General features: G+C 40.2%; 1 protein-coding gene across 7 annotated transcripts in view; it reads left to right on the top strand.

Annotated features, from left to right (window-relative positions):
- PSPH (phosphoserine phosphatase) overlaps positions 1-27,651 on the top strand; it is a 49,859-nt gene that overhangs the window by 7,344 nt on the left and 14,864 nt on the right. For 2 of the 7 annotated variants that reach the window (XM_079945710.1, XM_079945709.1), the window contains 3 exons: positions 959-1,073; positions 17,495-17,621; positions 22,504-22,558. The gene's annotated coding sequence lies outside the window, so the exon portion shown is untranslated. Of the gene's footprint in view, positions 1-556; positions 1,074-17,315; positions 17,622-22,058; positions 22,080-22,503; positions 22,559-27,651 lie in introns of those variants that run through there. The other 5 variants (XM_079945711.1, XM_079945713.1, XM_079945712.1 and 2 more) reach the window with 4 other exon arrangements.

Genomic DNA, 27,651 nt, shown 5'->3' with positions numbered 1-27,651 from the left:
GGAACTGGGATGCTGCAAACTGCACGGTGCAGACAAAAACAGCAACAACAACAACAAAACAAACCAAAAAAAACAAAGGGAAACTGGACTAGTCCTCCACAACACAGATAGTCTGGGATACAAGAGATCCCACAAGGTGTCTCTTAGTATTACCATGCCTGTGATTAAAGTCAGTGGGAAACTGTAACAACTCAATTCAGGCAGGATTATTAATGGCCCAGGACCCTTCAGGCATGAAGATTTGGGCCACTCCAACAAATAAAGAACTGTGACTTGCTGAAGTGCTTGCTGAGGGCAACAGGAACACTGTATGGGAGTAGAAGAAGGTAGTTCTAAATACCATCAGCAACCACACGACCAGTTACAGAAACGAGGACTGTATTTGTCGAGTATTTTTTCCTTATGTTATTATTAATACGTGTGCGTGTGTCTTGAGCAAATATCTTTGTTTTCTTCTCTCTCTTATTCCTTTATCATGTAACATAGTCATGTAACATTATTGACTTTATGTCATAGTATTTATTGTTAACTTTATAGCATAGTTTTTAAGTTATGGGGTATCAGGAAGAAGAATAAACATCACCCAAGGACTTTGCATTCTCTTCTGGGGAAAGGGTTAGGGTGTTTTCAGTTGTCTATGCAGGAGAGTTGTATCATGTTAGGCAAACTTATGACCTCGTTACTGTCTTTATTCAATTATTAAATTTGAGGAGATACATACGAGTGCCAACTAGACAAGGGGTGGACTTGTGATGGTTATGTGTTAACCTGACTGGGCCACAGTACACAGATATATGGACAAACATTATTCTGGATGTTTCTGTGAAGGTGTGTTTTGGATACGATTAACATTTAACTCAGTGGACTTTGAGTAAAGCAGATTATGCTATATAACATGTGTGGGCCTCATTCAATCAGTTGAAGACCTTAATAGAACAAAAACCTTACCTCCCCCTAGCAAGACAGAGTTCTGCCAGCTGACTGCCTTTGGACTTGAACTGCAGCTCTTCCCTGGGTCTCCAGTCTGCTGCCCTATCCTGCAGATTTTGAACTCACCAAGCTTCCACGGTCACGTGAGCCAATCCCTTAAAGTACCTCTTTCTCTCTCTCTTTCTCTGTCTCTCTGTGGTGTGTGTGTATGTGTGTGTATAGTACAGGTATACCTTGTTTTATTGCACTTCATTTTATTGCATTTCACAAATATTCCGCTTTTTACAAATTGAAGGTTTGTGACAACCCTGCATTGAGGAAAGTCTACTGGCACCATTTTTCTAGCACCATTTGCTTATTTCATGTCTCTGTGTCACATTTTACTAATTCTTGCAATATTTCAAATTTTTTCATTATTATGAAATAATTTGTTATGGTGACCTGTGATCAGTGATCTTTGATGTTACTGTTGTAATTATTTGGGGGCACCATGAAACCTGCCCGCATGAGATGGTGAGCTTAGTAAATGTGGGCATTCTGACTGCTCCATCTACCAGCCATTTCCCCATCTCTCTCCCTCTCCTTGGGCCTCCTTATTTTCTGAGACACACAAATTTTTTTTTTTATATTTCATATTTTTTTTTTGAATTTTATTTTATTTATTTTTTATACAGCAGGTTCTTATTAGTTATCCATTTTATACATATTAGTGTATACATGTCATTCCCAATCTCCCAATTCATAACGCCACCCCCCCCCCCACTTTCCCCCCTTGGTGTCTGAGACACAAAAATTTTGAAACAGGGCCGATTAATAATTCTACAGTGGCCTCTGAGTGTTCAAGTGAAAGAAAGGGTCGCATGTCTCTCATGTTAAAAGCTAGAAATAATTAAGCTTTGTGAGGAAGGCATGTCGAAGTTTGAGACAGGCTGAAAGCTAGGCCTCCTGTGCCAGTTAGCCAAGTTGTGAACGCAAAGGAAAAGTTTTTGAAGGAAATTACAAGTGCTACTCCAGTGAACACACAAATAAAAAAGCAAAATGGCCTTATTGCTGATATGGAGAAAGTTTTAGTGGCCTGGTTAGAAGATTAAACCAGCCACAACGTTCCCTTAAATCAAAGCCTAGTCCACAGGAAGGCCCTAACTCTCTTCAATTCTATGAAGGCTGAGAGAGGTAAGGAAACTGCAGAGTAAAAGTTTGAAGCTAGCTGAGGTTGGTTCACGAGGTCTAAGGAAAGAAGCCATCTCTAATGTAAAAGTGCAAGGTGAAGCCACAAGTGCTGATGCAGAAGCTGCAGCAAATTATCCAGAAGATCTAGTGAAGATAATTAATGAAGCTGGCTACACTAAATAACAGATTTTCAATGTAGATTAAACAGCCTTATATTGGAAGAAGATGCTGTCTAGGACTCTTATACCTAGAGAGGAGAAGTCAATGCCTGGCTTCAAAGCTTCAAAGGACAGGCAGACTCTTTTGTTAGGGGCTAATGCAGCTGGTGACTTTAATTTGAAACTAGTGCTCATTTACCATTCTGAAAATCCTAGGACCCTTAAGAATTATGCTAAATCTATTCTGCCTACGGTTTATAAATGGAACAGCAAAGCCTGGATGATAGAACATCTGTTTATAATATAGTTTATTGAGTAATTAAAGCCCACTGAGACCTACTGCTCAGAAAAAGATTCCTTTCCAAATATTACTACTCACTGACAATATACCTGGTCACCCAAGAGCTCTGATGGAATGTACAATGAGATTAACATTTTCATGTCTGCTAACACAACATCCATTCTGCACAAGGAGAAATTTTGACTTTCAAGTCTTATGACTTAAGAAATAAATTTCATAAGGCTATAGCTGCCATAGACAGTGATTCCTCTGATGGATTTGGGCAAAGTCAATTGAAAATCTTCTGGGGACTTCCCTGGTGGTGCAGTGGTTAAGAATCCACCTGCCATTGCAGGGGACATGGGTTCAAGCCCTGGTGCAAGAAGATCCCACATGCTGCGGAGCAACTAAGCCTGTGTGCCACAAGTGCTGAGCCTGTGCTTTAAAGCCTGTGAGCCACAACTACTGAGCCCACGTGCCAAAACTACTGAAGCCCGTGTGCCTAGAGCCTGTGCTCTGCAACAAGAGAAGCCACCGCAATAAGAAGCCCGCGCACTGCAACGAAGAGTAGCCCCCTCTCGCCACATGCACAGCAGCAAAGCCCATGCACAGCAGCAAAGACCCAACACAGCTAAAAATAAATAAATAAATATATATTTTTTTTAAAAAAAGAGAAGAAAACCTTCTGGAAAGGATTCACCATTCTAGATGCTATTAAGAACATTAAGAAAATATTTGTACTTTATGGGAAGAGGTCAAAACATCAACACTAATAGGAGTTTGGAAGAAGTTGATTTCAACCCTCATGGATGACTTTGAGGGGTTCAAGACTTCAGTGGAGGATGTAACTGCAGATGTGGTGGAAACAAGAGAGCTAGAATTAGAAGTGGGAGTCTGAAGATGTGACTGCTTTGCTGTAACCTCCAGATACAACTTTAATGGATGAGGAGTTGCTTCTTATGGTTGAGGAAAGAAGATGGTTTCTTTTTTCTTCTTTACTTTTTAAAAAATATTTATTCATTTATTTTGGCTGCACTGGGTCATGTGGGCTCTTTTTTTAGTTACGGCATGTGGGCACTTAGTTGTGGCATGTGGGCTCTTAGTTGTGGCATGCGGCATCTAGTTTCCTGACCAGGGATCAAACTTGGGCCCCCTGCATTGAGAGCAGGGAGTCTTAACCACTGGACCACCAGGGAACTCCCAAGAAAGTGGTTTCTTGAAATGGAACCTATGCATGGTGAAGATGCTGTGAAGATTGTTAAAATAACAAAGGATTTAGAATATTACATAAACTCAGTTGATAAAGCAGCAGCAGGATTTAAGAGGACTGTTTCCAGTTTTGAAAGAAGTTCTACTGTGGGTAACATGCTATAAAACAGCATTGCCGCTACAGAGAAATCGTTCACGATGGGAATACTCAATTGATGCAGCAAACTTCATCACTGCCTTATTTTTAAAAAATTGTGACAGCCACCCCAGCCTTAAGCAACCTGATCAGTCATCAGATATCAGCAATACGCTCCACCAGCAAAAAGATTACAACTCACTGAAGACTCAAATGATAGCAGTTTTTAGCAGTATTTTTAGATTAAGGTGTGTATTTTTTTTTAACAAATAATGCTATCACACACTTAGTAGACTACATTACAGTGTAAACATAACTTTTATATGCACTGGGAAGCCAAAACATTTGTGTGACTTGCTTTGTTGTGATAGTCACTTTATTGGAGTGGTCTGCAGTATCTCCAAGGTACGCCTGTACACACACACACACACACACACATCCCTATATATGTAAAGATATATATATATATACACATAACAAAAATCATACAGTATTTGTCTTTTTGTGACTGAATTATTCCACTTAGCAGACGTCCTCAAGTTTCATTCGTGTTATAGCATATTGCAGAATTTCCTTCCTTTTTAACGCTGGACAACATTCCATTGATGGTATATACCACATTATGCTTATCCATGCATCCATTGATGAACACTTGGGCTGTATCCATGTTTTAGCTATTGTGAATAATGCTGCCGTGAAACGGGTGTACAAATATCTCTTCGAGACCCTACTTTCAATTCTTTTGGGTATATACCCAGAAGTGGAATTTCTGGGTCATATAGTAATTCCAATTTTAATTTTTTGAGGACCCATCATACTGTTTTCCACAGTAGCTGTACCATTTTACATCCCCACCAACAGTGCACAAGTGTTCTAATTTCTCAACATCCTCATCAACAGTTGTTGTTTTCTGATAGTAGCCATCCTAATGGGTATGAGGTGGGTATCTCATTGTAATTTTGATTTGCATTTCCCTTAGGATTAGTGATGTTGAACTCCTTTCATGTGCTTATTTGCTATTTGTATATCTTCTTTGGAGAAATATCTATTCAAGTCCTTTGACCGTTTTTGAATTGGGTTTTTTTGTTGTTGAGTTTTAGGAGTTCTCTGTATATTTTGAATATTAATCCCTTATCAGATATATGATTTGAAAATATTTTCTCTCATTCTGTGGGTTACCTTTTTACTCTGTGGATACTGTTTCTTGATGAACAACATTTTAAAATTTTCACGAAATCCAATTTGTCTGTTTTTTATTTTGTTATGTGTGCCGTTGGTGTCATATCCAAGAAATCATTGCCAAATCAAATGTTTTGCAGCTTTTGTCCTTTTTATTCTAACAGTTTTATTGTTTTAGGTCTTACATATAGGTCCTTGACCTATTTTGAATTAATATTTGTATAAGATGTTAGGTCAGGGTCCAGCTTCATTCTTTTTCATGTGAATATCCAGTTTTCCCAGCACTATATGTTGGAAAGATTGTTCCCCCCATTGAATGGTCTTGGCACCCTTGTCAAAAATCATTTAACCATACATGTTTATTTCTGAGCTCCCTATTCTATTCCATTGGTCAATATGTCTGTCTTTATGCCAATACCATACTGTTTTTTGGTTTGTTTTTCATACTGTTTTGATTACCATAGATTTGTAGTAAGTTTTGAAATTAGGAAGTGTGAGTCTTCCAGTTTTGTTCTTCTTCAAGGCTGTTTTAGGACATATACAGGGTCCCTTGAGACTACATATGAATTTTAGGATAGGTTTTTCTATTTCTGCAAAAAATATCATTGGAATTTTGTTAGAGATTGCATTGAATCTACAGATTGCTTTGGGTAGTATTGCCATTTTAACAATATTAAGTCTTCTAATCCATGAATATGGGATGTGTTCCATTTATTTATATCCTTTTTAATTTCCTTTAGCAATATTTTGTACTTTTCATTGTATGAGTCTCTCACCTCCTTGGTTAAATTAATTCCTAAGTTTTTTGGTGCTATTGTAAATGGAATTATTTTAAATTTCTTGTCAGATTGTTTATTATTGGTATATAGAAATGCAACTGATTTTTTCGTGTTAACTTTTTTTTTTTTTTTTTTTTTGCGGTATGTGGGCCTCTCACTGTTGTGGCCTCTCCTGTTGCGGAGCACAGGCTCCGGACGCGCAGGCTCAGCGGCCATGGCTCTCAGGCCCAGCCGCTCCGCGGCATGTGGGATCTTCCCGGACCGGGGCACGAACCCATATCCCCTGCATTGGCAGGCAGACTCTCAACCACTGCGCCACCAGAGAAGCCCTCGTGTTAACTTTTTAATCTGCTACTTTGCCAAATTCATTTATTAGTTCTAAAGCTTTTTTATGGAGTCTTTAGGGTTTTCTACATATGAGATCATATCATCTGCAAACAGAGATAATTTTACTTCTTCCTTTCCAATCTGGATGCCTTTTATTTCTTTTCCTGCCTAATTGTTCTGGCTAGAACTTTCAGTACTATGTTGAACAGAAGTGGTGAAAGTGGGCATCCTTGCCATACTCCTGTTCTGGAGGCAGGAAAGTGCAAGATCAAGGTGCAGGCCTGGTCAGGTGAGGGTCTTCTTCCTGGTTCACAGCCAGTGCCTTTTTTCTGTCTTCATATAGTGGAAGGGGCTGGGGGTCTCTGTGGTATCTCTTTTATAAGAGCACTAATCCTTTTCATGAGGGCTGTATTATGTTGCTGTATTATGTTGCCCCCATGGAACTCGAGAACAAGGAGAACTGATGGAAATAAAATAGTGCTTATGCTGTTTGCTATGCTGTAAGTGATAAAGTCCTTTGTCTTTGATCCAGGAGTCTGTTTTTGGCCACCATCTATGAAGTGGTATCAGGCTAACTTATTAGTTTGTAAGTAGGATAAAATTAACTCTCAGACCTGACAGTTTGCCAAATGGTAATTTTCTATTTTGATCATTTTTTTTTTAACATCTTTATTAGAGTATAATTACTTTACAGTGGTGTGTTAGTTTCTGTTGTATAACAAAATGAATCAGGTATACATGCACATATATCCCCATATCTCCTCCCTCTTGCATCTCCCTCCCACCCTCCCTATCCCACCCCTCTAGGTGGACACAAAGCACTGAGCTGATCTCCCTGTGCTACGTGGCTGCTTCCCACTAGCTATCTGTTTTACATTTGGTAGTGTATATATGTCCATGCCACTCTCTCACTTCGTTCCAGCTTACCTTCCCCCTCTCCGTGTCCTCAAGTCCATTCTCTACATCTGCATCTTTATTCCTGTCCTGTCCCTAGGTTCTTCAGAACCATTTTTTTTTTTTTTAGATTCCATATATATGTGTTAGCATACGGTATTTGTTTTTCTCTTTCTGACTTACTTCACTCTGTATGACAGTCTCTAGGTCCATCCACCTCACTACAAATAACTCAATTTCGTTTCTTTTTATGGCTGAGTAATATTCCATTGTATATTTGTGCCACATCTTCTTTATCCATTCATCTGTTGATGGATACTTAGGTTGCTTCCATGTCCTGGCTATTGTAAACAGAGCTGCAGTGAACATTGTGGTACATGACTCTTTTTGAATTATGCTTTTCTGAGGGTATATGCCCAGTAGTGGGATTGCTGGGTCATATGGTAGTTCTATTTTTAGTTTTTTAAGGAACCTCCATACTGTTCTCCATAGTGGCTGTATCAATTTACATTCCCACTGACAGTGCAAGAGGGTTCCCTTTTCTCCACACCCTCTCCAGCATTTGTTGTTTGTAGATTTTTTGATGATGGCCATTCTGACTGGTGTGAGGTGATGCCTTATTGTGGTTTTTTTTTTTTTTTACATCTTTATTGGAGTACAATTGCTTTACAATGGTGTGTTAGTTTCTGCTTTATTACAAAGTGAATCAGTTATACATATACGTATGTCCCCCTATCTCTTCCCTCTTGGGTCTCCCTCCCTCCCACTCTCCCTATCCCACCCCTCTAGGTGGTCACAAAGCACCAAGCTGATCTCCCTGTGCTATGCGGCTGCTTCCCACTAGCTATCTATTTTACATTTGGTAGTGTATATATGTCCATGCCACTCTCTCGCTTTGTCACAGCTTACCCTTCCCCCTCCCCATATCCTCAAGTCCATTCTCTAGTAGGTCTCTGTCTTTATTCCTGTCTTACTCCTAGGTTCTTCATGACATTTATTTTTCTTAAATTCCATATATATGTGTTAGCATATGGTATTTGTCTTTCTCTTTCTGACTTACTTCACTCTGTATGGCAGACTCCAGGTTTATCCACCTCATTACAAATAGTTCAATTTTGTTTCTTTTTACGGCTGAGTAATATTCCATTGTATATATGTGCCACATCTTCTTTATCCATTCATCCGATGATGGACACTTAGGTTGTTTCCATCTCCGGGCTATTGTAAATAGAGCTGCAATGAACATTTTGGTACATGACTCTTTTTGAATTATGGTTTTCTCAGGGTATATGCCCAGTAGTGGGATTGCTGGGTCATATGTTAGTTCTATTTGTAGTTTTTTAAGGAACCTCCATACTGTTCTCCATAGTGGCTGTACCAATTTGCATTCCTACCAGCAGTGCAAGAGTGTTCCCTTTTCTCCACACCCTCTCCAGCATTTATTGTTTGTAGATTTTTTGATGATGGCCATTCTGACGTGTGAGATGATATCTCATTGTAGTTTTGATTTGCATTTCTCTAATGATTAATGATGTTGAGCATTCTTTCATGTGTTTGTTGGCAGTCTGTATATCTTCTTTGGAGAAATGTCTACATAGGTCTTCTGCCCATTTTTGGATTGGGTTGTTTTGTTTTTTATTATTGAGCTGCATGAGCTGCTAATAAATTTTGGAGATTAATCCTTTGTCAGTTGCTTCATTTGCAAATATTTTCTCCCATTCTGAGGGTTGTCTTTTGGTCTTGTTTATGGTTTCCTTTGCTGTGCAAAAGCTTGGAAGTTTCATTAGGTCCCATTTGTTTATTTTTGTTTTTATTTCCATTTCTCTAGGAGGTGGGTCAAAAAGGATCTTGCTGTGATTTATGTCATAGAGTGTTCTGCCTATGTTTTCCTCTAAGAGTTTTACAGTTTCTGGCCTTACATTTAGGTCTTTAATCCATTTTGAGCTTATTTTTGTGTATGGTGTTAGGGAGTGATCTAATCTCATACTTTTACATGTAGCTGTCCAGTTTTCCCAGCACCACTTATTGAAGAGGCTGTCCTTTCTCCACTGTACATTCCTGCCTCCTTTATCAAAGATAAGGTGACCATTTGTGTGTGGGTTTATCTCTGGGCTTTCTATCCTGTTCCATTGATCTATATTTCTGTTTTGGTGCCAGTACCATACTGTCTTGATTACTGTAGCTTTGTAGTATAGTCTGAAGTCAGGGAGCCTGATTCCTCCAGCTCCATTTTTCGTTCTCAAGATTGCTTTGGCTATTCAGGGTCTTTTGTGTTTCCATACAAATTGTGAAATTTTTTGTTCTAGTTCTGTGAAAAATGCCAGTGGTAGTTTGATAGGGATTGCATTGAATCTGTAGATTGCTTTGGGTAGTAGAGTCATTTTCACAGTGTTGGTTCTTCCAATCCAAGAACATGGTATATCTCTCCATCTATTTGTATCATCTTTAATTTCTTTCATCAGTGTCTTATAATTTTCTGCATACAGGTCTTTTGTCTCCTTAGGTAGGTTTGTTCCTAGATATTTTATTCTTTTTGTTGCAATGCTAAATGGGAGTGTTTTCTTGATTTCACTTTCAGATTTTTCATCATTAGTGTATAGGAATGCCAGAGATTTCTGTGCATTAATCCTGCTACTTTACCAAATTCATTGATTAGCTCTAGTAGTTTTCTGGTGGCATTTTTAGGATTCTCTATGTATAGTATCATGTCATCTGCAAACAGTGACAGCTTTCCTTCTTCTTTTCCGATTTGGATTCCTTTTATTTCCTTTTCTTCTCTGATTGCTGTGGCTAAAACTTCCAAAACTATGTTGAATAAGAGTGGTGAGAGTGGGCAACCTTGTCTTGTTCCTGATCTTAGTGGAAATGCTTTCAGTTTTTCACCATTCAGGACGATGTTGGCTGTGGGTTTGTCATATATGGCCTTTATTATGTTGAGGAAAGTTCCCTCTATGCCTACTTTCTGCAGGGTTTTTATCATAAATGGGTGTTGAATTATGTCGAAAGCTTCCTCTGCATCTATTGAGATGATCATATGGTTTTTCTCCTTCAATTTATTAATATGGTGTATCACGTTGATTGATTTGCGTATATTGAAGAATCCTTGCATTCCTGGAATAAACCCCACTTGATCATGGTGTATGATCCTTTTAATGTGCTGTTGGATTCTGTTTGCTAGTATTTTGTTGAGGAGTTTTGCATATATGTTCATCAGTGATATTGGCCTGTAGTTTTCTTTCTTTGTGACATCCTTGTCTGGTTTTGGTATCAAGGTGATGTTGGCCTCGTAGAATGAGTTTGGGAGTGTTCCTCCCTCTGCTATATTTTGGAAGAGTTTGAGGAGGATAGGTGTTAGCTCTTCTCTAAATGTTTGATAGGGCTTCCCTGGTGGCGCAGTGGTTGAGAGTCTGCCTGCTAATGCAGGGGACACGGGTTCGTGACCCGGTCGGGGAAGATCCCACGTGCTGTGGAGCGGCTGGTCCTGTGAGCCATGGCCGCTGAGCCTGCGCGTCCGGAGCCTGTGCTCTGCAATGGGAGAGGCCACAACAGTGAGAGGCCCGCGTACCGCAAAAAAAAAAAAAAAAAATGTTTGATAGAATTCGCCTGTGAAGCCGTCTGGTCCTGGGCCTTATTGTGGTTTTGATTTGCATTTCTCTAATGATTAATGATGTTGAGCATCCTTTCATATGTTTGTTGGCAATCTGTATATCTTCTTTGGAGCAATGTCTATTTAGGTCTTCTGCCCATTTTTGGATTGGGCTGTTTGTTTTTTTGATATGGAACTGCATGAGCTGCTTGTATATTTTGGAGATTAATCCTTTGTCAGTTGCTTCGTTTGCAAATATTTTCTCCCATTCTGAGGGTTGTCTTTTCATCTTGTTTATGGTTTCCTTTGCTATGCAAAAGCTTTGAAGTTTCATTAGGTCCCAGTTTATTTTTGTTTTTATTTCCATTTCTCTAGGAGGTGGGTCAAAAAGAATCTTGCTGTGATTTATGTCATAGAGTGTTCTGCCTATGTTTTCCTCTAAGAGTTTTACAGTGTCTGGCCTTACATTTAGGTCTTTAATCCATTTTGAGTTTATTTTTGTGTATGGTGTTGGGGAGTGTTCTAATTTCACTCTTTTACATGTAGCTGTCCAGTTTTCCCAGCACCACTTATTGAAGAGGCTGTCTTTTCTCCATTGTATATTCTTGCCTCCTTTATCATATTTTGATCATTCTTTATATATTTATGTTAATTGGAATTCTACTGTAAGGAAGATCTTTCCCTTCTCCCCTTCTCTCAAGGATTCTTGTTTTATTCTTAGATTGTAGTCAGTTATAGTCTTTATTTTGATCCTCAAATTAGGAGCTCTTCAAGTTGGCTCTTTTGTTTTTTGACTTGTCCCCATCATTTTCTGAGCACTTTACTTTCTGGAAGCACAGTATAAAATGTTCCAAACGCATCTTGTATTTTCTTAGCCCCAGCCATGAAACCAGCCATTTCTCCAAAGAGCTCTGGACTTCTTATTGGTTAATCGTATTTGGAAAGTAATATCTGGATGCTAGGTATGCTTACTGCTACTAGGGTGTCATTGCCACTAGACCCTCTCAGCAGAATATTTGTATGAACACATACACGTCTATATCTGTCTGCATATATACAAAAACCATTCATTTATACTCATACTTTCAATTCTAATCCAATACCACAAGGTTCATTCTAGTGCTTCTGCTTTCCTTATTTGTAACTTCTTTATACAACAGTGAGAAATCATTCAGTATAGTTTTTGTTTTGTTTTGTTTTGTTTTTTGCGGTACATGGGCCTCTCACTGTTGTGGCCTCTCCCGTTGCGGAGCACAGGCTCCGGACGCGCAGGCTCAGTGGCCATGGCTCACGGTCCCAGCCACTCTGCGGCATGTGGGATCTTCCCGGACCGGGGCACGAACCCGTGTCCCCTGCATCGGCAGGCGGACGCTCAACCACTGCACTACCAGGGAAGCCCCATTCAGTATAGTTTTAATTTGCATTTCATGTAAGTGAAATTGAGCTTCTTTCCTATGTTTTAAAGCCATTTGTTTTTCTTTATCTGAGCACTGACTGTACATCTTCTCTCATTTTTCTATGGATTATTGGTCTTGTTCTTTTTTCTAGAACTTCTTTTTATATTAGGGAAATTAGTTCTGCAAATATTTTTTTCTCACTTCATGATTTGTCTTTTTAAAAAAATAAATAAATAAATAAATAAATAAATTTTTGGCTGCATAGGTCTTCCTTGCTGTGCCACCAGGGAAGTCCCATTGTGTTTTTAAATATCAAGGCAGAATGTATACTCAGTCACAGCTTTCATTTCTTCTGTGGCCAACAGTTTTCTAGTTTTCTAGTGTGTATTTTTTGTCTATGGGTAAGATTATCTGCTCTTTTCTACCATTTTAATAGTAATTTTGTATGAAAGATTGCATTAGACTGCATAACAAAATACCACAGACTGGGTGGCTTAAAAAATAAAATTTTTTTCCCTCAAAGCTCTGCAGCCTAGAAGTCCAAGATCAAGGTGTCGGCAGGTTTGGTTTCTTCTGAGGCCACTCTCCTTGGCTTGCAGATGGCTGCCTTCTCACTGTGGCCTCACATAGTTTTTGTTCTGTGCACACTTGCATTTCTGGCATCCAAATTTTCTCTTTTTATTAGGACCCCAGTCAAATTAGTTTAGGGCTCAATCTAAAGAACTCATTTTAAATTAATCATTTCTTTAAAGACCTTATCTCCAAATAGAGTCACATTCTGAGGTACTAGGCGTTAGAACTTCAGCATACAAACTTCTGGGGTACACAGTTCATCTCATAACAAAGGTGTTTGTCACTTTCTTCTTTCTTTTTTTTTTTTAACATCTTTGTTGGAGTATAATCGCTTTACAATGGTGTGTTATTTTCTGCTGTATCACAAAGTGAATCAGCTATACGTATACATATATCCCCATATCCCCTCCCTCTTGCGTCTCCCTCCCACTCTCCCTATCCCACCCCTCTAGGTGGTCACAAAGCACCGAGCTGATCTCCCTGTGCTACGCGGCTGCTTCCCACTAGCTATCTATTTTACATTTGGTAGTGTATATATGTCCATGCCACTCTCTCACTTCGTCCCAGCTTACCTTTCTTCTTTCGTTTTTTAATCCATTATTAAATGAATTGTGTTTTCCAACCATTTTCAAGTGTCTTCTGTGAAGGAAGAGCAAGAGAGACCAAGGTAGTTTTCCAGATTTCACAGTGCAAAGGTTTTCACGATCACGATCAGACTGTCTCATTCTATGTGGCCCTTTTTGTAGTTTTTGTGTAGCCCTGCTTTCTTTGCTTCTCTATTCTAAACAGGGCTTTTGCCCCAGACCTGTGCTCTCTGGCATCATCACTAGTCATTGCACACAGGAAACATAGCCCCTGGATTTTAGGTGAGCTCTTTATCTACTTTCTGAGATTTTCATATCTGAGTTTCCCAGACATTCTTTTGGACGTTCTGTACCTCCTCTTTCTACTATGTTCCCTATAGCTTTAACCCAACCTCAGTTCTTTTTATCTCTACTTCTGCTCTGATCGTTTAGAACAACAAACATTTTCACTTTCACATGAACTTCTCATCCTCAGTGAATCTATTTTCTCATCCTCTGGGAGTCTGTTTTTGCTGGTGTTTTCTGGGATCTGCTGCTGGCTGTTTCCCTTAAACACTCCAAGAGTCTCAGTCATATGACATTCAGTCATACATAACTGCAGTACCTATATCATAATCATTTCACTTTGTAATGTAAAATTTCCCCATTTTTCTACATTATAAAGATAGCTGTATATTTTCCCTAATGCCAAAGATAATACATAATGCATAATCATGTAGAAAGTTCAAGTCATACAAAAGAGTACAAGGAAGAATGAAAATCATTGAGAGGCAACTAAACATTTTGGTAAACATTCCAAACATCTCTCAGTTATACACAGATTTATAAGAATAAGCTCATACTATATATGCTGTTTTGTATTCTGCATGTTTATTCAATAATATGTCCCAAAATTCTTCTTTGTCAATAGATATAGATTTACACCATTTTTTAAATGATCAGAATTTATTCTTCCAAGCAACTATTATGACCTAAGAGAAGTTACTTTAAATATATTTAAAAATTTTATTGAAGTATAGTTGATATACAATGTTGTGTTAATTTCTGCTGTACAGCAACACGATTCAGTTATACGTATATATATTCTTTTTCATATTCTTTTCCATTATGATTTATCACAGGATATTGAATATAGTTCTCTGTGCTACACAGTAGAACCTTGTTGTTTATCCATCCTATATATAATAGTTTGCATCTGCTAATCCCAAACTCCCAATCCTTCCCTCCCCCCCCCTTGGCAACTACAAGTCTGTTCTCTATATCTGCGAAACCAAATAAAGTAGAAAGGTAAATTCTTCATTCCTTTTACTCCCCAGGATTAACTACTCCCCAGAATTAACAACTATATGCAGACATAGACATATAATCATATACCGCACATGTTTATACACATACACAGAGTTTTCTTTGTTCAAAAATGGGAATTAAGGGCTTCCCTGGTGGCGCAGTGGTTGAGAGTCCGCCTGCCGTTGCAGGGGATACGGGTTCATGCCCCGGTCCGGGAAGATCCCACATGCCGCAAAGCGGCTGTGCCCGTGAGCCATGGCCGCTGAGCCTGCGCGTCCGGAGCCTGTGCTCCGCAACGGGAGAGGCCACAACAGTGAGACGCCCGCATACCGCAACAAAAAAAAAAAAAAAAAAAAAAGGGAATTAAGCTATATATAATGTTCTGCAACCTGCTTTATTTACATGACATATCATGGACATATTTTCAGGGTGTGACATTTTGAATGTCAATGTTTACATTAAATTGTATTTTTCTTTAAGTATATTCCTTTAAAATGTTTATGATGTTTTAATATATTGGCATTTAATGTACTGATATAAAATATTACATGTATTATAAAATCTTTTATATATACACAGATACAAAAAAAGTCCTGTATATGCACTGCCCTTAAAATAAAGGAACACTGTCAATATCATTAAAGAACTAAGTCTATTTATACTCTCTTTCCAGTCTTATTTCCTTTTCTGTCCCTAGAGGTAAGTACCATTCTGAATTTTATGTTATGAGTTATCATTTACGATATTAAGTGATATTATCTTTTTAAAGTTTCCAGTCAATGACTATTTATATATATACAGTACTGCTGTGAATATTCTCCCATGTGACTCTCAGTACTCATGTATGAGAGTTTCTTCTGAGTGCATTCTTTTTTTTTTTTTTTTTTTTTGCGGTACGCGGGCCTCTTGTGGCCTCTCCCGTTGCGGAGCACAGGCTCCAGACGCGCAGGCTCAGCGGCCATGGCTCACAGGCCCAGCCGCTCCGCGGCATGTGGGATCTTCCCAGACCGGGTCACGAGCCTGCGCCCCCTGCATCGGCAGGTGGACTCTCAACCACTGTGCCACCAGGGAAGCCCCCTGAGTGCATTCTTGAGGTGGAATTGCTGGGTCATAGAAAATGTGCAGGTTCAATATTGCTCAATAATACTATATTGTTTTCTAGAGTGACTGTTCCAACATTCTCTATTTTAGAAGGCTATTTTATTAGCACTGAATTACTTTTTTAAAAAAATAGTACTTGATTCTAACATAGTTAATCATTAGAAAATTTGTTAGCTTATAAAAATGTGATCTATAGAAAACCTTTCAGGAACACTAGTATTACTTGTATTACTTTTTAATAGCCAGTTATGATTAAAACTTCGCAAAATAACTTGCTAATGTTTTGATTATGGCTTCATTATACTACATTGTATTTGGTTTAGGTGTGCTATTTAACATATTCCAGAGGAACAACAATAAGCATATTAAAATCTGTTTATATAGTTATGCCTTGTCTGATTGTTACATGTATTACTTCCTGATTGTTATATGTATCTGTGACCACCCATTAGCTTCCTCTGGATAACATTTTTTTTTTTTTTAATGGTATGTGTTCTATCTAAACAGTGCCTACAACACTGCCACCTCACACCCACAAGTGTTAATACAGGTGTAAATGTGAGGTGGGTACAGGGACCGTAAATAGCTGACAGATTTTATTTGATATATTTTATCTGAAATCTATTTAATATTAAACATCTATGAAATATGAATAATAGCAAAAATGAACTTTTACTGCTTCACATTTATTGTACTTGGGTTTCTTTTCCTCTTGAAATAAATTCTCAGTTACCATTTTATACTTATATACAAGTAAATATTTGGTGTTTAACATCTTGTTTCTTTTATTATACTTATTTTTAAATTACTCATCATAAAATATAAACAAGTTCTTGACTAGACTGTTATTTTAGACCCCTTTATTTTGCCCTTCCCTACTAGTTGTATAATCTTTTACCTCATATTTCAAAACATCAAAATTCCTTCTTTCCATCCTTCATCAAAACCATCTCTGGCAGATCTGGGGAGAAATTAAACCGGGTGTGCCCCAAACCTGCAAACATTTTCTTACTAATGAAATCTGAGAACATTGAACTTCAAAGGCACATGTGACCACGGAGCATCAGGACTTTTGTTTCTGGATAGAATTGTGTTTTTTGAGGGGTCCTGTAGCAAAGGGCAGGGATGCTGTGACCGAGGGAGTCTTGCTCCAGCAATTGCATCCTCTCTGCCTGAATGACCAGTTTTGGAAGGAGCCTGCAGACATGACTGTCAGTATCTGAGGTTTCAGGTTGTGTTTTAGGGTAGGACCTCACTGCCCAGCTCCAGCCAGCTGTACCCAAAAGTAAATGTTTGGGGGCAATCACTTATTTATTGTAGTGAACATAAAAGTAGCTGGGCAGGTGACACCTAGAAGAAAATAAGATGACAAAAAAAAAATGTGCAAAGACTCATTTCGTTACTCACGGTTTTTTGCATTTGCGAATGTAAGTAGTTTTTGAAGTTCTCTTGGGACTTACATTCCTACAACAGCATAAAGGCAAACGTGGATTTCAAAAAAGGTCCCTAAGGGGCTTTCGTTAAGTGCAAAATCAGTGCAGAGGTCCCTCGCTCCTCTCACGTACTCTTATCCCAAGTGGTGGTGGCGGTGGGGAGCGCTTGAGTAGCACGCAAGCTCTTTTGTTCCTCCTCCGCAAAGTAGAGGTGGTGTGGCCCGAGGCTTTGCGGGATAGCGTCCCCCGCGGAGTTCAAGTCTAGATCCGCCAGCGCTGAGCCCCCGGAGGGAGGAGGGGGCGGGCTCAGGGAGTCCCTCCTTCGGGGGCGGGGCCAAGGGCTGCCCGGCCCTGCAGAGCGGAGGTCTACGGGCTCCAGTTTAGTAAAGCGCATGCAAACCCCGCCAGAAGCCACCGCACTTATCAGCAGATCTCATGATTGTTTGGTAAAGGCTCTGCGGGTCTACACAGGTCACCTCCCTCGGAACTCCGCGACTCCACGTCGGAGCCAGCCCTCGGCCCCCCGCAGTCGGACGGTTACAGCCGCGGGAGACCTGGAGGCGGTGGCAGCGGCCCAGGAACTAGCAGCAGCGCCCGGGTAAGTCTGGGCATGTGTTTATCTGTCCGTGTGCCCAACTTTCTGATTACCGGTCTGCCTGTCCTACACCCAGGGCCTCTGTGATTCTACATTTATTTTCCTTAATCGGGATAGATAAAATATTTCATGGGATTCCAAGGCTTTTTTTTATCCGTTTACTTTTGAATGGTTTTCACTTGTTTTATCCCAGTGCTGCCTGTTACCAAACAGCATGAATGAATGATGCAATCCTACATAGGGGGAGTCATCAGTACAAGAGTAGGAAAATCTCCAGAATTTAGAGTTGCAGTGTCTGACTTCATCAACTTCTTTACCATTAGAATTAGAATTTTAAATATGTACTTACCAGATACATTGTTGTAAAGGTAGAGCTTCAAGCTGGGAATTAAATAACTAATTCTTCTATTCATTAAACTTATGTACTATGTTTTCTTTATATGTGACTTGCACGTTGTGTTTACTCTTTAAATATTTGACTGACCGGTATTTGAATGAGGATCAGGGAAGAAAAATTAAATCCAGGATTTCTATATGTTATTACAACTGCCTGGTGTGTTTTCAATATAATGATTATAGTCCTGTCACTTTCATGTTGGGAAACAAAGTAGTCAGGACGTTTTAAGTTTTCAGTTTATTTGATACATGCCTAATAACTTTTTAAGCTAATGTTTTATTGATGTATAATTTAATGCAATAATATGTACCCATTTTAGGTGTACATTTTGATGAATTTTGACGGTGTTGTACACACTTATAATCACCACCACAATAAAACACTTCCATCACCCTTAAGTTTCCTAGGGCCTCTTTGCAGTCAGACACCCCCACTCCTAGCCCTACTGGCCTGCTTTTTGTCATAATAGCATTTGTTTGTATTTTCTAGGGTTTCATATAAACAGAATCATATTGTACGTACTCTTTTGTGTCTGGCTTCTTCTGGTCAATATAATGTTTTCTATATTTATTCATGTTACAGCATCATTAGTAATTCGTATCTTTTTATTGCTGAGTAGTGTTCTATTCTAGGGATGTAACACACTGTGTTTATCCATTTATCTGTTGGTGGTCATTCTAGTTTTGGACTATCATGAATAAAGCTGCTTTGAATATGTTTTTTGTTTTTTTACATACATCTATTTATTTATTTATTGGCCACACCACATGGCACATGGTATCTTAGTTCCCCAAACATGGATCACACCCATTCCCCCTGCATTGGAAGTGTGGAATCTTCACCACTGGACCACCAAGGAAGTCCCATCCCTTAGCTGCTTCTTTTTTTTAAATATATATTTTTAATTAATTAATTAATTTTTGCCTATGTTGGGTCTTCCTTGCTGCTCGCGGACTTTCTCTAGTTGCAGCGAGTGGGGGCTACTCTTTGTTGCAGTGTGCAGGCTTCTCATTGAGGTGGCTTCTCTTGTTGAGGAGCACAGGGCTCTAGGCACTCGGGCTTCGGTAGTTGTGGTTCACGGGCTTAGTTGCTCCCCGGCATGTGGGATCTTCCCAGACCAGGGCTCGAATCCATGTCCCCTGCATTGGCAGGCGGATTCTTAACCACTGCGCCACCAGGGAAGTCCCTGAATATGTTTTCATTTCACTTGAATAAATCTCCAGGAGTGGGATTGCTGACTCTTACGGTAGGTAAATGTTTAATTTCGTAAGGAACTGCCAAACTGTTTTCCATAGTGGTTGTACCATTTTACATCCCCACCAGCAACGTATAAGAGTTCCAGTTGTTCCATATCCTCACCAATACATGGTATTGTCAGTCTTTTTTATTTTTGTTATTCTTTTGAGTTTATTTGCACATCTTTTTTGAAATATCTATTGTTTATATTTTAATGGGTTGTTTGTTTTATTGAGTTGTAAGTGTTCTTTATTCTAGATACAACTCCTCTATCAAATATATGTATTGTGAATACTTTCTCCCATTCTGCGACTTGCCTTTTTTTCTCTTTCTTTCTCCCCCCCCCCCCCGCCGCCATAATGGTGTCTTTTGAAAAGCAGAAGTTTTTAATTTTGATGAAGGCCAATTTATCACTTTTTTCCTTTTATTATTCATGCTATTTGGGTTTTATTTGAGAAAATTTTGCCTACCTTAAGGTTGTTCTATTAGTATCTATTGCTGCATAATAAATTATCCCAAAACTCAGCAGCTTAAAATGACAAACGTTTATTTTCTCACTTTCTGTGGGTCAGAAATCTGGGAGCAGCTTAGCTGGGTGGTTCTGGTTTAGGGTCTCTTAAGAGGTTGCAGTTGGCCAAGGTCAACTTATCTGAACACTTTATTGGGGGAGGATCTGCTTCCTAGAGCACTCACCTGGTTATTGGCAGGATTCAATTCCCTGAGGGCTGTTAGACTGAGGTCCTTAGTTCCTCACTGGCTGTTTGCTGGACGTCCCCTCAGTTCTGCCACATGGGCCTCTCATTGGGCAGCTACCAACATGGTAGCTGCCTTACCCCAGAGCAAGGAGTGGGGGTGCTGGGGCAAGATGGAAGCCACATTCCTTTTTTTTTCCTTTTTTGAGATTAACTCACTTTTTTATTATTTTATTTTATTTTTTGGCCTCACTGTGTGGCATGTAGGATCTTAGTTCCCCGACCAGGGATTGAACCCAGGCCCCAGCAGTGAAAGTGCCGAGTCCTAACCACTGGACTGCCAGGGAATTCCCTGAGATTAACTCACTATAAAAAAAACCACTTTTATAATATTTTTAAATTAGAAATAATTATGGATTCACAGAAGGCTGCAAAGAAATATACAGGGAAATCTCATGCATTCCTCCTTCCTCCATGTCCCTTCCCCCGAAGACAACATCTCAAGGAACTGACATTGGCACAATCCATAGAGCTCGTTCAGACCTCACAGTTATACACACACTCATTTGTGTCAGTCTAATTTTGCAAGTGATATCCTATCACCTCTGCCTCACTCTATTCACTGGAAGAGAGTCACTATACCCAGCTCACTCTCAAGGGTAGGGGGTTACAGATGGGTTGGGATAGCAGGAAGTCGGTTCACTAGGTTTTTTGGAATTTTTGTTTTTTGGCCTCACTGTGTGGCTTGTGGGATCTTAGTTCCCTGACCAGAAATGGAACCCAGGCCCCCCTGCAGTGGAAGCACAGAGTCCTAAACACTGGACCACCAGGGAATTCCCACTAGGGGCCATTTTAGAGGCTGCCTACCACAGGTGTGCAATTTTCCTCCTGTGTTTTAGAAGTCTTATAGTTTTAGCTTTTGTGTTTAGGTCTTGATTCATTTGGAGTTAATTTTTGGCATTGGACTACAAGTTGGGGAAGAATATACATTAGATTTCTATATTTTATTAAAACTACCAGGTAGGATTCCAATATAATAACGATCAGAGTCTTGTCATTTTCATGCTGGTGAAACAAGGGATGTCTTAAATTTTCACATGATCTAATACATGCCCAATTTAAAAAAAAAAAAAAGGCCAGTAACAAAGTATGAATTCTAAATTAGAGAAATAGAGCGGGCCTTTATAATTAAACCAATGGATCAAGAATAAACTCTATTAAAGAAGCAAATTGGAAATATTCCTTTTCTTGTCATGCCATTCCGGGCAGTGGGTTCTCCTTAAGAGAGCAGCTTCTGGGGAGGTTTGCTAGGGTGCAGCTCTCGCTGGCCTGCAGGGGAGTGGGATTCAGAACACCTGCAGAAGCCAGTCGTGCTCAGCAGAGTGGGAAAGAAACGCTAGACTTGCATGCTCAGGTACGAGGCTTTGAGTACACTTTGTAATCTTCCTCCTTCACAGGAGTATTATCCTGTGTGACTCCGCTGAGAGAAGGGTACACCGAACCCTTTCTGAGTTCAGTGAGGACCGTATTCGAACCTTCCAAATGATTTATTTCCATTCTGGCTTCCTTCCTTTGTCAACCTCTACTTTGCTTTTTCTTGCCGCTTGTTCTTAACTATTTCTTTTTATCTCTTTTTTTCTTCTGAGATTTAGCACCTTTATCCACTTTTTTTTTTTTTTTTTTTGCTGCTTTGGGTTTTCGTTGCTGCGTGCAGGCTTTCTCTAGTTGTGGCAAATGGGGGCTGCTCTTCGTTGCGGTGCTCGGGCTTCTCATTGCAGTGGCTTGTTGTGGAGCATGGGCTCTAGGCATGTATGCTTCAGTAGTTGCGGCACCTGGGCTCTAGAGTGCAGGCTCAGTAGTAGTGGCGCATGGCCTTAGTTGCTCTGCGGCATGTGAGGTCTTCCCGGACCAGGGCTCGAACCCATGTCCCCTGCATTGGCAGGTGGATTCTTAACCACTGCGCCACCAGGGAAGTCCCTATCCACTTCTATTTACAGTTTAAATGATGAGGATTATAATTTGAAGTTGTTGGCTTCGTTCCCTCGTTACTGGGCAACAGGATTCCCCTCTGACTATTCTTGGAATGTTGTTGACTTTCCTCATTTTGAAGACAGCAGGGACCGTTTTGTAGAGCCTGTAATGGACCTGTGTTGGCTTCTCTGTATTTGTATTATGTTTTCCCAGTAGATCCTCTTTCCCTTTCTCTCTCCTTCCCTTGCCTTTGAGCCTTGCTAATCAGGTGTAGGTGATTTCCTATCAGACTCGAAGCTTTTGCAGAATTAAAGCCACAGAAGAGTGTTTCCTCCTTTGCGTGCTTCAAGGAGACAGAAGTGAAGGGCTTCCCAGGGGAAGCAGTCTTAGGAGACTTTGCAGCTGACCCTCCTTTGTACCGGTCCTGCTAGGAGGGACAGTGAAGCTAGACAGTCTCCTCTTTCTTCTCCTATGTCTGGACCTTGATGTTCATGTCCCCATTTTTTTCTAGGCTCTTGCTCTTGCAGAACTCACAAGATCTCTCTTAAAGAAATTTGTAGTCAGAACTTTATGCTGTGTTTTTATTCAGGAAAGAAGCAGAAAGAGAAGAGTATTGTCTCCTAGGAATCCAGCCCTGGAGAAACGTGAGTCCAATTTATCTTCTGTTTTCATTGTCATTGTTGTATATTTATCAGTTAACAGTTTAATATTCACTGAATAAAAAAAAATTTTCTGCTGTAACCTATGTGGCATGCTTAAAAATCTCAGGTTCCCCGAGGAATAGCTGTTCTTTTTTATCATAAAATATACTGTAATGCATTGACCAGAAACCATAGTCCTAGTTACAGGAATGCTCTTTGACTCTCCTCTGATTCAGAAACTCTCAGACTCCATTGGGCATTGTTTCACTGCTTGGAGGGCCCCAAACAGACTCACCCCTAAGACCAAAGCCACCCCAGGTGACGCCCATCTAAGCCCAGGAAGCTTTGCTCTGTCGGCTTCCTCAACCTCTGTACCAGCTTATATTTGTTCTTACACAGGTGAAGGTAAGAGGTCAATCCCAGCAAAAGGGGAAGTTGGTGAAGGTGATCTTAGATGCCTCTTGCAAGATACTTAGATGGAGAAGTTGGAAGAGAGTTTGGATGAGCAAGTTTTTCTCCTTTTATCTAAAACCAGACCTCCTAAGTTTGGCCATGAAGGAAAACTTGTTTTTATACTTTTGGAGCTGGGGGTGAGAAGGGGTTGTCAGCTGTGGCTTCTTTACCAGTTGGCCCTCTGCTTCCCCAAGATGGACCTGCTTGAGGTCGGGTGGGCAGGAGTCCTGTCCTGAGACACAGAAGGCAGTGGTCCAGTGGTCGGGACCAGCCCTGGGAGCTGCCATGTCTAAGCACAGACCTTTCCACCAGGATTTCTTCCACCCCCGTCCTGTCCCCCTTCCTTGCAAGGGCCAGATGTGAGGGATCCAGAGTCCATTCTCCAGCAACGATTTTTCTAATGTACACAATTCACTTTGAAGCAACTGAACTTACTCAGCAGATTTCCCCTCTGTCCCCCGGAGCTATGAGAATTTTGACTTTGTATGAATCATGAGTCACTCCTGGTGGAGACAATGAAAAAAAGAGGGAACCAAAAGTGAATAAGGAGGCAGAGCATTTTACAGTGCGGGTTGGGAAGCGCTAAAGGAAGCTGAATTTGTTCTGCAGTCTAAGCAGGGGATTGAAACCCATGTAAGCTGAGGGGTGGAGGGCATATCCCCTGGCACGAGCATTTAGTGGACAAAGTTAAGGTCATATAATCCAGCTCCATCTGCTAGGGAGGGCATGAAGAAAGAATCAGTCTTCCATGTAACTGCAATGTAATGTTTGTGTATGGCTGTTAGCATAACTGGCACCATCATGGACCCTCACAGTTTCTCCTGTCCTTCCGCTGACCCTACCCAGGACTGTACTGTCCCTTTTGTACTGTCACTTCTCTGTCATCAAGGGCTTTGTAGTTAATAGACATTGTTTAATAATCATTAGGACCAGGTAGCCTCTATGCTCTGTTAGTCCCCAAACAATGATGAAAACCCTCCCCTGCTGTATTCCCGGCACCCACGAGACTACTTACCCATTCATAAATCTTGGCTTGGGAGTGCACGCCCTCTTTCCAAGCACCTACTCCCAAGCACTATAAAATTGTCCCAATGGCCCCTTGGTGGTGGGAAGTGCAGCTGCGAATGCTTCTGGATTGTTATCCACCCAATCCAGATCCCACCCTCTGAGTAAGTTACCTATGATAAACTGATCCATTGATTATACAGAGCTGCCTGCCTCATTTTTCGGTCTCAAGATGCCTTCTCAGTTTGGTGGGCACTTTTCATTCCCTCTGTCCTCCAATAGTTTGTCTCAAAAATCCTGTCTTTGGAACCAAAATCTGTCTTTGGAACCACAGTGCAACCCAGGATGCAGGTGTCAGCAATTCTGAGTCGTAAATCAGGACTAATGTTCATCTGGGTCTGTGAAAATCAGTCCTCACTTTATTTGAGGAAATGTACATTTCCTTTCATATTTGAGGCTCATGGTCTGGTTGAAGCTATTGCTGATATCAGTGGTTGGAAAGAGGCTAAAGGTGCTGGCTTTTCAAATGTGAGCAATAATGATTTGTCTGATCATCCCAACAAGACTGGGAACCTCTTGAAGATGGTGCGCATTCTGCATTGCCCAGGCCTTGTGCTAGGCACAGAGAGGCACTGTAGATTGGCTTCATCTTCTTACATCTTTGAGGCTTCGGGAGCCTGTCAGTCATTCTCAGGAGTCTTGCCCATTCTCTGTTATTTGTGTTGCCTCCTGTACATTCTTTTTTTAAAATTTTTAAATTTAATTTAATTTTTTATACAGCAGGTTCTTATTAGTCATCAATTTTTTTTTTTTTTTTTTGCGGTACGCAGGCCTCTTACTGCTGTGGCCTCTCCCGTTGCGGAGCACAGGCTCCGGACGCGCAGGCCCAGCGGCCATGGCTCAAGGGCCCAGCCACTCCGTGGCATGTGGGATCCTCCCAGACCGGGACACGAACCCGTGTCCCCTGCATCGGCAGGCGGACTCTCAACCACTGCACCACCAGGGAAGTCCCAGTCATCAATTTTATACACATCACTGTATACATGTCAATCCCAATCACCCAGTTCATCACACCACCATCCCCATCCCCCCACGCTTTCCCCTCTTGGTGTCCATAAGTTTGTTCTCTACATCTGTGTCTCAGTTTCTGCCCTGCAAACTGGTTCATCTGTACCATTTTTCTAGGTTCCACATACATGCATTAATATACGATATTTGTTTTTCTCTTTCTGACTTACTTCACTCTGTATGACAGTCTCTAGACTGTCACATCTCAACAAATGACCCAATTTCATTCCTTTTTATGGCTGAGTAATATTCCATTGTATATACGTACCACATCTTTTTATCCATTCATCTGTCGATGGGCATTTAGGTTACTTCCATGACCTGGCTATTGTAAATAGTGCTGCGGTGAATATTGGGGTGCATGTGTCTTTTTGAATTCTGGTTTTCTCTGGGTATATGCCCAGTAGTAGGATTGCTGGATCATATGGTAGTTCTATTTTTAGTTTTTTAAGGAACCTCCATACTGTTCTCCATAGTGGCTGTATCAATTTACATTCCCACCAACAGTGCAAGAGGGTTCCCTTTTCTCCACACAGTCTCCAGCATTTGTTTTTTGTAGATTTTCTGATGATGCCCATTCTAACTGGTGTGAGGTGATACCACATTGTAGTTTTGATTTACATTTCTCTATTAATTAGTGATGTTGAGCAGCTTTTCATGTGCTTTTTGGCCATCTGTATGTTCTCTTTGGAGACATGTCTATTTAGGTCTTCTGCCCATTTTTGGATTGGGTTGTTTGTTTCTTTAATATTGAGCTGCATGAGGTGTTTATATATTTTGGAGATTAATCCTTTGTCCATTGATTTGTTTGCAAATATTTTCTCCCATTCTGAGGGTTATCTTTTCGTCTTGTTTATGGTTTCCTTTGCTATGCAAAAGTTTTTAAGTTTCATTAGGTCCCATTTGTTTATTTTTGTTTTTATTTCCATTACTCTAAGAGGTGGATCACAAAAGATCTTGCTGTGATTTATGTCAAAGAGTGTCTTTCCTATGTTTTCCTCTCAGAGTTTTAGTGTCCGGTCTTACATTTAGGTCTCTAATCCATTTTGAGTTTATTTTTGTGTATGGTGTTAGGGAGTGTTCTAATTTCCTTCTTTTACATGTAGCTCTCCAGTTTTCCCAGCACCACTTATTGAAGAGACTGTCTTTTCTCCATTGTATATCCTTGCCTCCTTTGTCATAGATTAGTTGACCATAGGTGTGTGGATTTATCTCTGGGCTTTCTATCTTGTTCCATTGATCTATGTTTCTGTTTTTGTGCCAGTACCAAAATGTCTTGATTACTGTAGCTTTGTAGTATAGTCTGAAGTCAGGGAGTCTGATTCCTCCAGCTCCGTTTTTTTCCCTCAAGACTGCTTTGGCTATTTGGGGTCTTTTGTGTTTCCATACAAATTTTAAGATTTTTTGTTCTAGTTCCGTAAAAAATGTCATTGGTAATTTGATAGGGATTGCATTGAATCTGTAGATTGCTTTGGGTAGTATAGTCATTTTCACAATATTGATTCTTCCAATCCAAGAACATGGTATATCTCTCCATCTGTTGGTATCATCTTTAATTTCTTTCATCAGTGTCTTATAGTTTTCTGCATACAGGTCTTTTGTCTTCCTAGGTAGGTTTATTCCTAGGTATTTTATTCTTTTTGTTGCAATGCTAAATGGGAGTATTTCCTTAATTTCTCTTTCAGATTTTTCATCATTAGTGTATAGGAATGCAAGAGATTTCTTGCATTAATTTTGTATCCTGCAACTTTACCAAATTCATTGATTAGCTCTAGTAGTTTTCTGGTGGCATTTTTAGGATTCTCTATGTATAGTATCATGTCATCTGCAAACAGTGACAGTTTTACTTCTTCTTTTCCAATTTGTATTCCTTTTATTTCTTTTTCTTCTCTGATTGCCGTGACTAGGACTTCCAAAACTATGTTGAATAATAGTGGCGAGAGTGGACATCCTTGACTTGTTCCTGATCTTAGAGGAAATTCTTTCAGTTTTTCACCATTGAGAATGATGTTTCCCCCCGGTTTGTCGTATATGACCTTTATTATGTTGAGGTAGGTTCCCTCTGTGCCCACTTTCTGGAGAGTTTTTATCATAAATGGATGTTGAATTTTGTCAAAGGTTTTTTCTGCATCTATTGAGTTGATCATATGGTTTTTATTCTTCAGTTTGTTAATATTGTGTATCACATTGATTGATTTGCGTATATTGAAGAATCCTTGCATTCCTGGGATAAATCCCACTTGATCATGGTGTTATGATCTGTTTAACGTGTTGTTGGATTCAGTTTGCTAGTATTTTGTTGAGGATTTTTGCATCTATATTCATCAGTGATACTGGTCTGTAATTTTCTTTCTTTTTTTTTTTTTTCTTTTTGCGGTATGCGGGCCTCTCACTGTTGTGGCCTCTCCCGTTCCGGAGCACAGGCTCCGGACGCGCAGGCTCAGTGGCCGTGGCTCACGGGCTCAGCCGCTCTGCGGCATGTGGGATCCTCCCGGACTGGGGCACGAACCCACGTCCCCTGCATCAGCAGGTGAACTCTCAACCACTGTGCCACCAGGGAAGCCCTAATT

This window comes from Stenella coeruleoalba (assembly GCF_951394435.1).
Source record: "Stenella coeruleoalba genome assembly, chromosome: 15".
Taxonomy (NCBI): domain Eukaryota; kingdom Metazoa; phylum Chordata; class Mammalia; order Artiodactyla; family Delphinidae; genus Stenella; species Stenella coeruleoalba.
The sequence above is the reverse complement of the archived record's forward strand: the minus strand, read 5'-3'. Positions and strand labels throughout refer to the sequence as shown.